At 34.5% G+C, this 18,105-nt stretch overlaps 1 protein-coding gene across 8 annotated transcripts in view; it reads left to right on the forward strand.

The window, feature by feature from the left end:
* The window catches only part of LOC106163410 (uncharacterized), a 30,373-nt gene extending 19,175 nt beyond the window's left edge, over nt 1-11,198 (forward strand). For 6 of the 8 annotated variants that reach the window (XM_087009216.1, XM_087009215.1, XM_087009217.1 and 3 more), the window contains 2 exons: nt 10,502-10,684; nt 11,079-11,198. The gene's annotated coding sequence lies outside the window, so the exon portion shown is untranslated. Of the gene's footprint in view, nt 1-325; nt 387-9,224; nt 9,267-10,501; nt 10,685-11,078 lie in introns of all 8 variants that reach the window. The other 2 variants (XM_087009219.1, XM_087009220.1) reach the window with 2 other exon arrangements.
* Nucleotides 11,199-18,105: the final 6,907 nt, after the last annotated feature.

The raw sequence follows: 18,105 nt of genomic DNA on the forward strand, positions 1-18,105 counted from the left end.
TTCTTTTGATACCATGCAGTTGTATCTGTACTTGTACCTGTACGTGAAGTACCGTGTTGTAATGGACAACCTTTATGAAGCATTCTGAGCGAGCATGTTGGCATGTGTAGAGATCCATAACTCCATTCAAGTGTCAAGCAAAGACAGCAACCAAGACGAACTGTTTTGATTTTCCGCTGTCTCACTCCTGGTAACCAGTGAGCCTGTTGCTGATAATTATAGTCATATAGCACCTTTCTGTTAAACTGTTCACAGAGTATATACATTGCCCGTACAGTCACAGTTATCAGTAACCAAGGAAGAATCGGTGATCTTATTTTCCTAGTTGATGAAGAAAGTGATGGTTAGACCAAAAAGATCCACTTTGGCCAACGGTAGAGATTGAGGTAAGGGGCTTTGTTGATTTAAAATACTTGTTAGAAAAAAATATATAAATGATTTGAATAATGAATTTGTGATCAAGACCCCCTTCCGAAAAAATGATGATAAAATAAAATAAAAAGATAGAATAAATGAATTTTAAAAAACCGTTGTATATAGTGATATATGATATATGTATATATCTTGGGTTTTTTAATGGTTGCCTCCCCCCCCCCCCCCCCTATTTTTCATGCGAAGTCCTAACTGACATGAAAATATTTACACCTGTACTTTCACTTGTGATACTCACAATGTTTGAGCAGTTAAGTGTGTGGTCAAATTTTGAATATTAGAATTTTTTTTGTAGGTACACATTTTTTCTGGCTTTTACACTGCCTGCCCAGTCATCACATGTTGTAGATAAATTTTCTGTTTAGTTCTTGAATTTTTTTACCTCGGTTACATACAGTGTATATATGGCATTTAGGCCTGTCAGAATTAGACTTTCCCCTCGAATGAACTTAAACATAAATGTATTAGAGCATCAGATATGCCACTTCCCATGGAGTTTTACAGTCACAGGCTACAGTTTTTTTCAGTGAATATGTCAAATGCAATCTCTAGTATCGGGAGGTGAAGTGGATGTTGTGTTGGAGGTGTGTGTGTGTGGAGGGGGTACCCATCTTTGGAATTAAGGTCAAGCAAACAGCTCTGTCTACAGAGAGTTTGTGGAAAGGTCTCTGTTCTAATATAATATTTATATTTGTTATATGGATTACAGTTATAATTAATATGAAAGGCTGAAAGTGCAAATAAAATATGCATTGTACTAGTAGTAGTTTGGACATTGCATGTAAAAAAGTGTATATTTGTATCAAGCAAACACATGAAAGATGTAGGCTCTGCTTGCCATGTTCTAGGTCTCCTTGTGCGAAATATAAACTGTGATTAAATTGCTTTTGCTTAAATGTTGAATGTTTTTAAAGTATTATTTTAAAATTGAGACCACTTTTAAGGACATGTAGCCCAATTTCTTAAACTGGCCACCGTGGGCCCCCCAGACTAGTAGTTCTTACATAATTGCTTGCTGTCACATTGTTCATGCGTGGGATGACTTTGGAAAACCAATAGGTTGACAGCAAAATTTTTTAGGCCTTATATACATGTACACAGTAATACCGGGCAGTCTAAAGAGCCTGCATCCAACTTCATGCCTGTAAGTGCAGACTATTAACTTCATTCTAATCGAAATTGAATGGACCTGATCTGTTGCTCATTATATAACTAATCACCTATAATCTCTCTTCAAGATCAGACATGATTCAATCAAGGCAGCCCCCACTATTGCCAGTCGCTTTCAGCTGACCGAGTTCAACCATTTCACCAAGGAGAAATACTATCAAAATCAATTCTGTGTCTCTGTTTGTCCACACAGTATTCAACAGTTTCATGATTTTGCCATGCTGTATTGATTTTTGCATTGAGTTCGATTAAGTGAAGGGTCATATTACTACAGTTGAACCATTATAAAGTTTAAAGAAAACCAGAGAGCAAAGTTATTTTTCCTGAAAAATTGATGTTTTTAAGACAAGAAAGAATATGATTAGTTTAATTATTTTGAGGTCTTTAGTAAGAGGAAATTGTAATTTTGAAGAAGTTCTTGATATTTTTTATCCTGCATTATTTGATTATAACTTAAGATTCTACTGATAATTACTTTGTACTATGGAATTTATCTTTTGATAATTTTGTGCATGGAATGTGTGAATTTTCAAAAAAAATTGTTTTCGTTAAAATGACATAATTCCTTGAGGAAAATGTTATGAAGGTTTTACTTTTTTATGCAAAAAGAAAAAAAAATAGAAAATTGCTGGAATTTCTAGCAAGAATCTGATCATCCAGTGCAGATTTATAACAGAGAAAGTGGGAATTTTTTCTACTATCTAAAATTCATTGCTGCACCTTACAGTTAAAATTGGCCACTGTGTTATGAATATATATGATAATTTTTCAATGAATTTTATTGTTAATACAAACATCACATTATAGTTGTCACCTAGTACTGCTAAAAATTTATTTCATTTAAATAAGAAAAAATCAGGAAGGGTGTCTTGAAATAACAGTACAGATTGAATGTTTTGGATAGATGGAGTGTTTGAAATTTATTATTAATAATCACATTTTCCCTTACTTGTAACAGAACAAAAGGCACATGAATTTACAACCCATTATGTATATATATATCTGTTTCATGCAGTTTGATCAGAATCCCTATGATATAAGGAAAATGATCTGCTTTTACCAGAGGAAAATGGTATTAGAAATAGCAGACAACTGAACAAATGAAACTGACAGTATCAGTGGCAGTATCCTGTCTCACTTCACACCCAGGCCTACCCAACTACCAGACTAGGCACCTACGGATCCAGAATAAACCGGTATATCAGACCACACTACCCGTTTTCAAGGTGTGTGTCAGATCGCATTACAGAGTATCAGCCACCACACCGATTTTGCCTGGTGCGCGATGTGATAGCGATGATTGCAGTAATAGGTGGGTAGGCCTGACACCGTAAAGAAAAAATTAGGGGTATTAATGGTTATCATACGAGAGAACAAAATGAAGGAAATCGTGTGGAAAGTGCATCCGAGTACGTTTTTTAAAGAAAATATGAAAGAATAAAGTGATGCTGACATTGGCCATGATGGGAAATGCACAGAGAATTAAGCAGCTTACCTGGATAATTTGCACCAGTAATGTGCCTCCTGACGACAAAAAGATGGATGAGAAATACTATGATCTTATAAAGGATGTCTGATAATTTTCAAGATGCACACTTGATCCAATAACTGAGTGTTTGATATTTGAGCATGGAATAGATCAGGACCTTGACTTATAGTGCTTAATTTCTGGAGCTTAAAGGGATAATAACTCTTCGTATGAAATCTATATTTCACAATAAAAACATTGTGAATAACTCATAGAAATATAATATATTCTGTTTTACGACGAAAACAGCAGTTATAGCTATTATTCTGATATCTGAGCTTGTCTTCAGATCACGTGACCTCCATTGATGGCTATACTCTGTTATAATCTCTTAAGAGATTTTAACAAAAAACCAAACTTTTTAGAAAAAAACCAGGGACTAACTTTGAATGTAAAAATGGATTCATTAACCATTGGTAAGCATGGGAAAATTGTTGTTTACTCCAGGAAAATTCATTTTTTGGCCAAAACGAAGAGTTATTATCCCTTTAACTTTGAGACTGTCTGTTGTTAATCCATTCAACTCTGAAAGGGTGCCTGCTGTTGGTTACTAAGACTAGTAAGTGGTAGCATTTTCCATAAACATTTGGAAGGTGGAGAATCTTAATTGGTTTCTATAATTATCATTATGAATAATGAAGGCCATTATGATTTTCGACATGTGCTTAGTTCAGGGATTGATATTATTATTATTGTTGAGGTCTTTCTAAGGGTATATATATATTTTCTGTTTCTTAAAGGTGTAATATCTGGCTTTAAAAAGGTACCTAAGTCATGTTTTCTTTGTCCATACATATCCTTAAAAGCTACCTATCTTACCCAATTCAGACCTTAATGATGAACCCCCTTAAATAAAAGTACCTGATGTCAGACTGAGACTATCTTTCTAATATGTACAGGAAGACTGACTGGTCAGTCATTAGAACTATTAGAGTAAAAAAACAGTGATCCGTTCAGCAACAATTTGTGAGATTTTTGAAGGATAATCTGGTTATAACTAGAAAAATTCGCATATGGGATATCTTAACTGTAAAATAGTGCTTTGGTTTTGCTGGATCAGCTCTTGAAGGCTGCATTCTCATCCAGAAAAATACTGGATATTGTATTTAGGAGTGTGTGACTTACATGTCCGAGCTAAAGGTTCTCAGCATAAGAGATGGCAGATGAGATAAACTCTGCGAAGATTGGCAGATTATTAACAAGGTTCGAATACTGATCAGAGGCAAATGTTCTTTCATGGATTTCAAGTTAAGGGTTCACAGGAATGAAAATAGTACTGAGCAGACATGATGATACATGTGCATGAGTAGTACAGGAATCCAATAATTTCACATGTGCAGAAAGACACCCTTTTTAAATGAAAAAAAAAAAAAAATGGAAAAATTGACAAAGCTTGCCAGTTTACCATATTGTTGTTTTTATTTAGTTTGTTTTGTGGTTTCTTGCAAAAATGTATTTAATGGTAAATAAATACATCAGACTTTGCTTAAAATATCATTGATTTTTTTTCTTCATTTTAAAGGAATTCCCTTTGTATTCATAGTGTTACATGTGGCCACAAGGGTACCCCCCCCCAAGCCTCTGAAAGATGAAATACTCCATGGTGGAGAACAATATAAAAAGAATGTTATCATTGAAAAAGGTTAATTTTAGATGGTGCAACTTGGAAAACCATGTTGCTTGGGCTACAAGTATCCGATATTACACTTTTAACTTCAACTTCCATGTTTTGACTGACAATTGTGGGAAAATTGTTTACTCCAGGAAAATCCATGAACAGTTGTTATAAATCCCTTTAGGAAGTTTTAAAAAATACTCAGATATGTGCAAATTTCAAGTGCGCATGGTCCACCCATTTTGTTAAGTTATGCTATAATTAGATAGATATGAGTTCAAGTGTTTAGTAACATTTTCATGCACCTGCATTTATCACTATGTGTCTATACATATAAATATAATTATCAACTGTAGAATCTGAACTTGGAGAGAGAAAGTTTTGTTCCTAACTTAAAAAAATGTGTACACAAGTCTATGTACGCACGCACACACACACACACACACACACACACACACACACACACACACACGTATACACACAAAAAACACCTGCTATTAACCTATTGGTGTATTTGCCAACAACTTTCTTAGAAAAGAATGATAAAATTTTGGCAGATGTGGCAGATGAACACCCCTACGGATTTGTTTTATAGAAAAAGGTCAAATACCAGTGTTGGCCTCTTTTTGTACTGTTAAGTTATGCTGCCTGGGGAGAATATTTTACTTTTCCTTAGATCAGTTCAAGATTGGCAAATGTGATATTTTTTAAATAACTAACTGTATCCAAGGTATATTCATCATTTATTATTATTATTATTATTATTACTATTTTATGGCTTGTTGAGATGGGATGGGGTTTCAGTTTCAAAATTAACTGGACATATGCATATATATTTATATATATGGATAATGTCTGCAACTTCTAGAACCTCTTTGCACTGGTTTCATGGCTACTACAACAAAAAGAAAAGTGAAGAACAGAAAGCTGTATTTCTTTTCCCTGTAATGTAAATTGATCAGACAATTGACGGGTCAGAAGCATAAAAAATGACATGAGAATTTCTTTTATTTTGAAAAAGAAAAGCCAGCAAATATTGATTCAAGTTGGAATGATAATTTCTTAAAAGAAATGATGAGAAAACTCAAACTCAAGAGCAAGCATTATTACACAGACAGGGTTATATACATATGGAATCTGTGTAAGCTGATTAAGAAGTGCACAGGTCTTTTAAATGATTCTTATAGATGAAGTTAATATCGTCAGCATTTTCAGAGAAAAAATTGTCTTGTAGGTTTTTAGATTTTTTCTGACAGAAGTAACTGCTGATTTAAGTATTGCAGAGTTACAGAGAAGGAAGAAAAACTTAACTTTAAAATGTAACATGCCAGTACAAATATGAATAATAAAATTACTCTAACACTTAAATTTGTCTCAAATGGTTCCCTGCATACTATGCTTCTATCATGAAAATTTTGGGAAAAAAAGATCACACTGAAAATCCAAGAAACCGCCTTGTGTTCCTGTTCCTTAACAAGCACGATAATTTCATTATTTTAACTTTTATGGTTAACATTGTATGCACAAAATCAATTCTGAACCCTTCTCATAAAAAATACTAGGTTTCAATGGTCTACAAAGATTGAACCCATGAGAGGTGAACAAGTCTTATTTGTTTGTTAAGGTCCTTACACCTTTAACTGCACAGCAGTTAGTTTGCTCTTTCAGTGATGTCCCCCAGTACCTTATCTGCATCATTCTCAAATTAAATAACAATTACTTGTGAACGTTTCCATCTGCATCGGACGTGACATTTTACAATGAAACTAATAATTTCACTTGCACACGTATGAAAAAAATACTTAAAAACAAGCTTAAGACAGCTAGGCAAAATGTCTATTTGAGATGTGTGATATAGAAAGGTATTTAATGACAGAAGAGATCTTGAAACCCAACATAGCATATGCGGTTACAGCAATATTAAGAAAATGTTTCAGAGATTTAGTTATTCTGCTAAATTATGCAATGCTATAATTTGATGAACTATCTTTGATTTGTATTTTTATGTTTGTTGTATTCCCTTTCTTATTGCCATAGTTTTTTTATGTCTGAGTGAAAGATCTAATCCAACAGAGAAAATTAATTATGGCTGTCACATACAACAATTATGTAGCTTGGAGAATTAAAGTAGAGATTGACATGGTTTTTTTGCAGACAGGTACAGACAGGGGCAGAGGTAAGTCATGGTGTATTTCTGTTCCTTAGTATAGTTTATGTCACCTGTTTGGCACACACACTCAATGATACTTGGATCAAAGTTCCAATATGGCATGTGGCCAGGTTTATTGGCTTGATATGATGACAGAACGTGAGGTGAAATAGTAAGTGATCAGGTCTCTGGATGGCTGTAAGAGAAAGTCTACACCACATGTATATTGTTACTAAGTGTTCTGTTTATATATCGATCTTTTTACAGATAATTAAACATGGATTACAGAATTACACTAATTGCTTTGCCTGATGTACATTATGTGACCAAAGGGTTGGCATTGTCTGAAATTTTATCACTTTGTTGGAAGGATTTGAGCATTATTTTTGGGTGAACTACAGGCTTACTAGTAGGTATCTCTTCAGAACATGTCAGTCCTTTCTCCATACTCTTGCAAGACCTGTTGTGGCATAGTTTGGAAGTATGCCCGTTTTTTTAATATAGATCTGCTGCCTGAAATGGTGTACTAAAAATATACACCACTTTCCCTGTACTTTACCATATCTGATTATGTGTTGATCTCCATAAGTGCACTGAACTGTTTGAATAACAAAGTCTAGTGGGTGGTAAGTCTAACAGAATTTATTGATCATTCATTCCATTTATGGATTCCAGGCCAGAAGTACAGCTAGGTTATCTGAAGGGTTATGCTAGCACACCCCCCCCCTCCTCCTTTTTTGTTCCCTGAGTCACTGTGAAACCTCTGATGTTCAGGGTGATGGAATGATGCATAATAAAGATTACAGCTGTGAAGTCAACTGATGAATTAAACACAAATTGTTTAGACTTCCACCTTTATTTGTACATGTAAAAAATGCAGCATCTTTACCTAGAACAGGTGAAAATGTCTTATTTTCCAGAAGTTCAAAACATAAAGAAATAAATGTTTCAGATGATGCAGTGCTTGTCTTCTGTGAGAAGTGTTCTGTGTATACATAGTACTTAGTATTAGTTTATACTGGATTTTCCAAGGGACAGAATTTTGGAATAGGGAGTAAAATGTTTTGTTAATTTTCCCTAACAAATATGCATTAAAACCATGAACGGAAAATAAGGTGCAAATCTTTGTGCGTTTATGACAAATTAAATCTGAATATTGTTGATCAGTGTGCACCTGGAGAGCAGGTTTACAGGTTCACAGGTATTACATCACAGGGGCATGGGCACAGTGTTTTATGAACCAATTGTTTGCCGTTTACAAACAAAACAAAGTTCAACAAGTCTCGCCATTTATATGTGGGGCGTTATTAATGTTGCTAGTTACTGCTTTTGACGACAATAATGCTCCTGAATGACGTAGTACCAATCCCAGTGTACATTGTATAGTTACGGCTTTTGATCATTGTTTGCCCGATGGCCTTTGACTTGTGGTCACCCTTGTAATATATATGTGGAGGAGTAAACAAGAACTGACCAAAGGAACAGAGGGAAATTGAAGTCTTGAGGTCCAGTATTGCTGGGACAGCAGTCTATGATACATGACTTTATATGTATGTGTATATATAACACAGCTTACAGCACCTTGGAGTTGTTGAAAATGATATCAGCTCTGTGTTAGAACTCTAATGTTGAAATTTCAAACACTGCAGTCATGCAGGTTTAGACAAAGGTGAGATTTAAAAAACTGTAGATGAACATTCATATTAAATATTTTTATATGTATTTAGAATGCGGATAAATTTGTGAGCACCTGTGGACTAGATTAAGAAGGTTAGAAATCTGTTTTCATTTCCTTTTTTTACCAGTTTTGTTTGATGTAGCTACATATAATGAATAATCTTCCACTAGTATCTTCTCAAAAACATGAAATAATTTTATTATACTTTTACCTCCTCATTATTATTGTTATTTTATGTTATTTTTTCTTGGTCAGTTAGCTGACAGTATAACTCAAAAGGTAATTGATGGATTGTTAAAAACGTTAAGATTGGTCCAAATTAGGCAAACTTGGAATTAAGTAGATTTGATAGATGATCCATCAGCTATTACCTTTGAGTTTGACCTGAAGACTGAAGACGATGAGTTTGTGAAAGACGAAAGGAAATAATTTGTTTACTCTTGATAAAATATCACTCTGTTCTTGATTGTCAATGTCAGTAGTCTTACCTGGACCTAAAACTCTGGAAAAGATAAAAATTGGTTTCAGCTGTTGAAAAAGATAAAGTTTCACCTGTCAGTGTTACCTGTCAACTATTTGATTCGAGAATGTTACTATATTTTCATTGATTTTTATGGGACATGTAGTGAACGAAACATAATCACTGTTTCAGTTAGAAAACCATTGAAGGAAGACTAATTACATGCTTTTACTTGTAAGTCACAAGCAACTTCCTGAGGTTTTTTTATGCAGTTCTTTTTAGTGGCTACACAATATTGTTAAGAAATATATAAAAAAAATTCCTGAACAAAAAATAAGATATTTATCTCAGAACACTTATTTTTTTTATGTTAGAGTTCGTGGGTTATAGAAATATAATTCAAATACCATTTTATATATATATATATATATATATATATATATATATATATATATATATATATATATATATAATAGTGGGTTATAGAAATATAATTCAAATTCCATTATATTGTATATAAAATCTGTTGATCATTACTAGTTCTAGTAAAGGCAGGGAACGGAAAGATGGATTCTAAATTTAAAATTATACTAAGGTGGATATCTAATTGATTTCCCGCCATGTGATCACTTCATGATTTGGTTATAGTTAACATTTCTATGCAGGATAAGCAGCCTAAGGTTAGCTTGCTTTATTTTAATCAACTACTGAGTGATTAACATGATTGTGTTATTTTGTAGGTCAGAAAAAGTCATTGGCCTGTATGTCTTACTGCGTATGTACATACTTGCGCGTGTACATGATTTTAATTAAAAAAGAGGATCACAACTTTAAAAAGGTGTGGTTAGGCCTGACAAAATTGAGAATTTGACTTACTATAGTAAAGATTCACAGTGAAAAGGGTCAACAGATGTAAAATTTAATAAACAATAGGTTCATTAAGTTTTTTTTTTCAGTAAGTTGTAAATTTCTACTAGTTATGAAAACAATACCCAATCCATTTTTTACCATTTGAAAAAAAATTAGAGCGCTGAAAAATATGATTTCCTCAAAGAAGGTCCATGTTATCAATTTTGTCTGCCTTTGGGCAAAAAATAAAAATCAGTCCCTGGCAAATGAACATCATTGTAGACCAGCCCTTGCATAACTCCACCAAACTCTTTCTTAGCTATTTTATTCAAACAGTGTGCCAAGGACAAACTCATTTGCTGCTTAACTTGATTTGGTTCATCATGTTTTCAAAATTAAAAAAAAAGCAGAGAGGCCTTGATATAAAAATGTTCTCAAAGATTTTTTGGTAACCCTAAAACAACATGAAAAAGGCATTTCATCACAAGTGTAGTTATCGTACGTATTTCAGATGAGCCACATATGATATAGTAGATTATAATAACAAAAAATTGCGTTAACTAGTTGATAGGAATTCTTTGATTTGATATATTTTCACGTATTTGATTATCTACTTGCAGCCTAGACAAAGCCCTGCCCATTGACATTATATACTGCAGGAGGTGAGGAGTGCAAATTGTTCCAAGCTGCCTTCCCGATGCTACAATGGAATGAAATGGGATGTGGACGTAGTAAGAGCGTCGCAACTACCGATGACAACTCAGATAATTACACCAAAGACAAAAACTCTAACGGAATTAACAGTTAGTGGAAATGTTTCTAATGCTTGTAGTCCAGATTGCAATTTTTACTATTCAAGAAATAACAATTTTTTCACAGCATCGCTGATGAATGGTGGCAAATTGCTCATTTATTTTCTGCTTTTCATTGCTCCGTAAATAAACTTAACTATAGCGAGAAAAGTACATTTGCAGACATGATCTTAATATATGTTTTTTTGTAACTTGAAAATGTCATTTGTCAAATATGTGGTCATGAATGTTATGTAATCATTTCACTTGAAAGAAGAAAAGTGGTTTTCATTCTCAATGAAATACATCTTCACTCCAAATTTAAGGGTTGCTTAATCCCCCATGTTTTAAAATATTCTTGTGGCAGATTTAAAAAAAATTTAAAAAGATATTTTGAATATTTTAGATGGAAAAGAAAACAAAGATCCAAAATCCAAAAAGGATCGCAATGGAAGCAAGAATGGCAAGGTCAGTCAGAATTCACACGAAGAGAACTCAACAGAGGACAGCTTTGAAGAGAAGAAGGTGGGTGAACATGCCAGATACTGCTTATTCCTTGCTGAAGTGGTTTTAGAAGGGTAGCTACTTATAGCAAATGTTTGCCATCAAACAGTAGTAGTCTCGAAGTAAGAATTCACAGTAAAACCATGAATGCACACATGCTAATATAGATATGTATATATGTATGTATGTATGTATGTATGTATGTATGTATGTATGTATGCTCACGTACCCCTAAAATATGTGTATATGGCAGCAACTGTAGAGTTGGCAATTAATTACTCTATCCAGAATCTTTACTGAGCACTTAGTCTAATTAATTAAGATAGTAAGTGGTGTGTTGTCCTTAGCGACAGTTTTACCTGTTACATAAAACTAAGTATAATTACTGTATTATTAATCAACATAGTTTTATGAGATTCAGAAAAATTTGTCCCATACTGCACAAACAGAATGTGAACAAAGAACATTAATCTGTGTTGCCATGGAAATCCTTTTTTAGGGATACATGCAGACACTTTCAAGACCCAGTGATTATTATGAGTCACTGATTTTTTGTCAGGTTTTAATGCGGTTTTTAAAATAATAAAACTTGCAAATATGAACATGCTACATTAAATTTTATTATTATTTGTGACCTGAAGTTATTAAGAGTTTTTAGCATACCTTTTAGGTTTGAATGATTTACACCTTGATAATTCATATGGTGAATGAGCAAAACCATTCATAAATCATCACATTTTCCTGTGGGACACACACTAAATGAGATGTTATCCATTAAACCCTTTAAAAAGGCGCTGTGTTGTTATTAATGCACATATGATGGTATTCTATGTCCCCAAATGGCATGGATGATGGGGGGGGGGGGGGGGGGCATTTTAATTTTAAAGGGACTGGTTCAGCATCTAGCATTTTATCAGATAGAGATAGGTGGTATGACATATCACTTACTGGCTTGTTGCTATGTGTTTACATGTTTTGAACATACATGTAGCGTGTATAAATGCATGGTTCAAAACACTACTACTGTGTATGATCTCTTACTATTTGTATTCACTGAAGCAAGCTGTGCAAAAATGACAAACCCTTTAAATTATTATCATTTAAATTTGTATATAGTGTATTTATTGTACCCTGTACCGTATAACATGCCATGGCTTTTTCTTAAAGGGACAGAGCTTTTTATTAGAGCCTTGAAAACATAGTTAACCACTTAGTATTCTCAAAAGCTTTCTGTCTACCAAGAAAGGCCACTGATTAAAATCCTGCTGATTGAGTGGAATTCTGAAAAATAATCTTTTCTTAATTGGGAATCCATGTTGTCCCCAGAATGGTGTACATATATAATATATAATTTATGTAACTTTATGTTGTCCCCAGAATAATGATATATATAATATGTGGCGTAAACACATAGGCCTCATGACTCGTTAACCTTCCCCATTAATCTTTCGATCCACTTGCTGGACAAAAAAGACCATGATAAAACAGCCCTGCCTTGTGGCCAAAGGATGGTGATGATGATGATGACTCTTGCAAATAACAGCAACAGAGTGGCCTTCCAGTCCACTATGCCACATCAAATAACAACTACAGAGTGGCCTTCCAGTCCACTATGCCACATCAAATAACAACTACAGAGTGGCCTTCCTGTTCCCTATGCCACATCAAATAACAACTACAAAGTGGCCTTCCAGTCCACTATGCCACATCAAATAACAACTACAGAGTGACCTTCCAGTTCACTATGCCACATCAAATAACAACTACAGAGTGGCCTTCCTGTTCCCTATGCCAGATCAGATAACAACTACAGAGTGGCCTTCCTGTTCCCTATGCCATATCAAATAACAACTACAGAGTGGCCTTCCAGTCCACTATGCCACATCAAATAACAACTACAGAGTGACCTTCCTGTTCCCTATGCCACATCAAATAACAACTACAGAGTGACCTCCCTGTTCCCTGTGCCAGATCTGCTGGGATCTGGAGAGGGATCAGTGTTATCGATTCACTGTCATTCGCAATCATGTGCTCACTTTGTTTAAATACAGGCACTTGCAACTGTAGTAGTAAGGTGGTATCTTTTTTCCTGAGAAAGTGGACCATTTACCATACTGGTATAGAACCTAGATCAAATTTTGATTTACAGTAGACCTTTTCTCAACTTAAAGGGCAGTTTGTTTGACCCCCTCCAGTAGACCTGGGAAATAGAAAAATATGAATGGAAGAAAGGAGAGAAAATTGAGAGAGAGAGAGAGAGAGAGAGAGAGAGGAGTTATTATAGTTAAGAAGGCATATAAAGAAGAAAAAAAAACATGCAGATTGAAAAGCCATTTTACATTGGATCAGCTTCCATTAGTATAGCATAATATTAAGTCATGACATAGGTTACAAAACATCAAGAGATCAATGAATAATCAACAAAAATGGACTTGGCACATTTTGAAGTCTGGGAATTACAAGACATTTTAGTGCTCTGTGCTGCCTTCTCCTGCTAAGTTCAATTATTAGAAAAATTGTTGCCATTACCTTCATTATGGTTATATGTTGTGGCAACAAGCTTAGACACAATGTCTGGCAAAATGGCTCTTAGCAATTAATTGCATGACATTGTTGATGTCAGCTATGGTACTGTGTTAGAAGTAGAGTGCTGCATGAGACTAAATGAAAGAACTATATCACCCCAGTATAGAATAGAAATATGAAGCCATCTTTAAAAAAAAAAAAAAAAAAGAGATGCTGATTCATTTTAAAATGTGTATTCAATCTCTGTAATTATGCTGCCAGCTCCATCATCTTTTGAGTACTAGTAAGAACATTGATCACAATTTATAGAATAGAAATGAACCACTGGTGTAACTTTTAAAAACATTGGGATGTTTTTTTTTCTTCTATGCACTTTGTTTAACTGCATATATGTGCTGCTAACGTAACTGAAATCCAGTATAAGTGATTGCTCGTTCAAGCATCCAAAAGTTAATTTAAACATTTGGTTAATAATTTTACCTTAAAAATATTTAACAATACTCGGGTTCATGATTTACAAAAAAGGGTAATTGTATCTAAAGTGATCAAACCTGTTTTATCCCCTGTGCCAGGATATTTCAGCTCTTCATCCAAGAGATTTGATCATAGAGGAATCAGTTCTGGGATCAACCTAGGCTCCTTAATGGAGGATCCAAACATAATGCCACAAAAATATTAAGTCTATAGAAACAACTTCCTTTTTTGCCATCTTTAGTTTGCACAATTGTTTTAAAAACACTTTTTATCATACTTTAGTTTAGAATCATTAAATTTCATAGAACATTTTTTTTACATTCTGATATCCTATTCCAGGAAAAAAGCTCAACGAAGACTGCCTTCAAAGACAAGCCAGTGCTCTCTGGGCCTTTGCAATCTAACATGTAAGTATTATAAGTAAAAATGTTCATCAGCTTGGTATTTGGATCATAAATGAAAATTATCAAACACGTACGGAAAAAACTTTTATACCGTTAGCTTACAGCCACAGCCAACCTATCAACATCAGCTATCACCAGCCATAGGGACGGGGTCAATACGGACAGGGGGTCAATCTTCCTGACATTTAGACAAGGGTCCGGGTCACTATACCACCTAGTGGTCAGTAAGTAACAATATCTCACTTAAGTCCGATGAAGGCCTACGTCCAGGTATGCATAAGTTAACGGTATGGAAAGATTTTCGGCTTTTGTTTGATAATTTTCATTTATGTTACAACATGTAAGCACTTCAGAATATAGCGCATCATTTCCAAAACTACACATATACTTCCAAACTTCAAAGTGTGTAGATGACAACTTTTTGTCACAAATTGTCTCGTTTTCTTTTTGAATATCCTTGTATAGTATAAAGGTGTATAGAGATTAAAATTCCTATTAATTAATGAACTATGATTAAATTTCCCCTTTGTAGTCCTTTAAGTTATATGCCAATATGTCTACCCAACTTACAATACAATGAAATATATTTGTGAGAAAAAAGATTTATTGTGCAGCATCTTGTTTTTGTATGTCCACATAAGAGCATTAAATTTGTTGATGAAGTGTGAACCTTAGAATTGAACAGTGTGCTTCCAGTGCTTTGCCACATCATCTAGGATTACCCTGAATTATGAAATTATCAGTTGATTTGATACTCTCTGTAATACAGTAGGAACTAATTGAAATGGAGGGAAGGATTGATTGAATTGAGGCATGCACTCTGATGAAAAAATTAACATTTAATGAGAGTGCAAATTGTTTTGTTACTGTAAGCCAAACTTAGGAAAATCTTTTGTCTTCTTATTTTTACAGGGCAGAGTAGGTAGCTGGGGTAGCGCTAGCAATTTTTTTCACTTAGCCCAATCACCAAATATTTGTCAATTTGTTATCAAAATGGTTATAATTTGGCTAAAACATGTCAAATCAAGCCTTTTTTCTTTAGCCAATTTAAGTCAGTTTTAGCATTTGGCTAAATTGGCGAGTGTTAGCGCTACCCCAGGGTAGAAAATGAGATGTTGACGTACAACGTCAAAGATGATTCCTTTTTGTCAAATAAATGAAGACTTAAATACATGTATACAAGTCACTGAAATTTACATTTCTATGAGTTTACTAATATACCTTTATTTGCAGAAATAATTTAGCTATTGTGTGTAAAAATGGTCAGTGACACAAGATCTGAAATCTGAAGCTACACTTGTGTCTCCAAACAACCAAAAATGCGTCTTAGTTTTTTCCTCTCCTGGTGGAAATGCGTCAGATTAGGGACTTCAGATAGTTATAGCAGCTGAGGTAGATTAAAGCAGAGAGTAATTTAGGTGACCCCAGAAGTTAATTTTCCATTTATTTTAAGGACTTAGGACATAAAATGAATGAAAAGTGCACTAAGGAGAAGTGAATGATTTCACACTTATGAATTTTTATTATTTCATAGCTTGCCCAACCTAAGAATTGTGCGTATGTAATCCCAGTTATTGATTTAGATAGAGTAAGAAGACCTCAAACCATGAAATGAGGATGGGTTTAATGTCATCTAGGCCCCTTATTGTACGTGAGAAAATTGTGAATAAGAGATTCAGAACTCGTCTGGGTGTAAATCAACCTTTAGTCAATCATATTAGTAGAATATGAACTGTTATTGACCTTGCATTTAAAGGGACAATTTATAGCATTCGCCGTCTTCTAGCTCATTTTATCTTATGACTAGGGCTCAGTACATTTTAAGTGAATCGATGAGTAGATTCATAATTGTCATGCTGAAATTTGCATTTTTGGGGCTACAGAAAAATGCAAATAGATAAAGAGTAACACCAGGAGGAGGCATGTTAATCTGTTAAACTGATTGCATTTAGCAAGAGTCCTTTGCAGAGTTGGCTCAATCAACATAGAAGAATAGTTTCACTGGGAGTGAGCCATAAGTCCTTTCCACTGACTGAGTGAAGACACACAGTTAGTCAAATAACAGAACTTTTCTGTAATGAAATTTAACCTGAACAGATTAAACCACAATTTCAGCTTACCACTGAGAGCATAAATTGTGTCACAGCCAGTTTACCCACGATACGATGAACATGCTTTAGAAGCAAATAACCATTTTCAACAGATTACTATTGATTTTATGGAAATATGGGATAACATTGCATTTTGTGGACCACTCCAAGTTAATCACATTGGATGTGCAGACATCTGTTGGGAGCGTAGTGTAGACGTCCTGGGTAATATTTGAAGAACTATTTATCATCTTTTTGATGAGCATCATCCTAAGTCAGCGATGGCATTACATATTGTCTATGTAGCTACTATTATAGGTTTTTAGGTTCCGAAGAATTTGTCATGTAGAGGAAACTGGGGAATGGAAGTTGTGCTGAAATTTTATTTTTGAAGAGGGATGATGTGTCATGCATATTGAGACTAATTATAAGCATTTTTATGAGACAACTGTAAAATGGGAGAAGGGGGGGGGGGGGGGAAGAAGTGTCAGATGTTTGAATATTTTTTTTTATATTTCTTTCCCCTAAAATGCAGCACCAGTTTAAACATGTACATGCAGATCCTGCTGGGAGGTTGTGAAGTCTGTGCAGTGAAACATTTGCAGAAAAGTCCCATTTCACAACGTCCAGGATTCTGTGACCAGACATGCATGCAAAAAAAGTATCAAAGGTTTACACTTGATAAAAAAAGCTTTTTACATTTCCCCAAGAAGCATCAGTGTGTAAAATTGTGCACTTGCACAGAAAAGTGAATGGCAAGTGCCCTTTGAACAATCCTGGTGTAAAAGTGAAATAAAGGGAGTTTGATCTGCAGAGTGCAGCGGAGAGAATTTTATAGCACTGGCGTGGAAAGGTTTAAAATTTGTCTGTATATGTAATTGATAGTGCTTGTGATAAAGACAATTTCCTTTGTAGTGAGAAATGTGGTGTGTAAAGCAGTATGTCTTTCAGGAAGGATCTCTAAAAGCTAGACATAATTTCAATGTGCTAAAAACTCAAGGTTACTTATTCTAACATGAGACTGCCCTTTTCTTAATGTGCATATTGTTTTTGAAGCATCATCCACCATATATTGGGTAAATACCGAATCTGAGCCTAAAAAGATGCTGTAGGAAAATGTATGAGAATCATCACAAGATGGAGTAAACTTTTCAGCGATAAGGAATAAACTCTATATGCCATGAATTTTGTCTTTGAAAGTAACTTAAAAAAGACATGCAAAATGTGATGAATTTGTAACTGTTGTACCAAAGGTGTTCTGTCGACTGAACTTCAAAGAAAACCACCAGAAATTATGTCAGCTTAATCACTGCTGCACCACACTAGATTCCCCCCCCCCCCCCCCCACGTTATCTCTGACTGCACTCTTCCAATTGCAACTACCGCAAAATCCAGTGAATTTTATGTGAGACTTTTTATTGCCATCTCAGATTAT

This window comes from Lingula anatina, chromosome 3, assembly GCF_051362555.1.
Source record: "Lingula anatina isolate TDL-2025a chromosome 3, LinAna3.0, whole genome shotgun sequence".
Lineage (NCBI taxonomy): Eukaryota > Metazoa > Brachiopoda > Lingulata > Lingulida > Lingulidae > Lingula > Lingula anatina.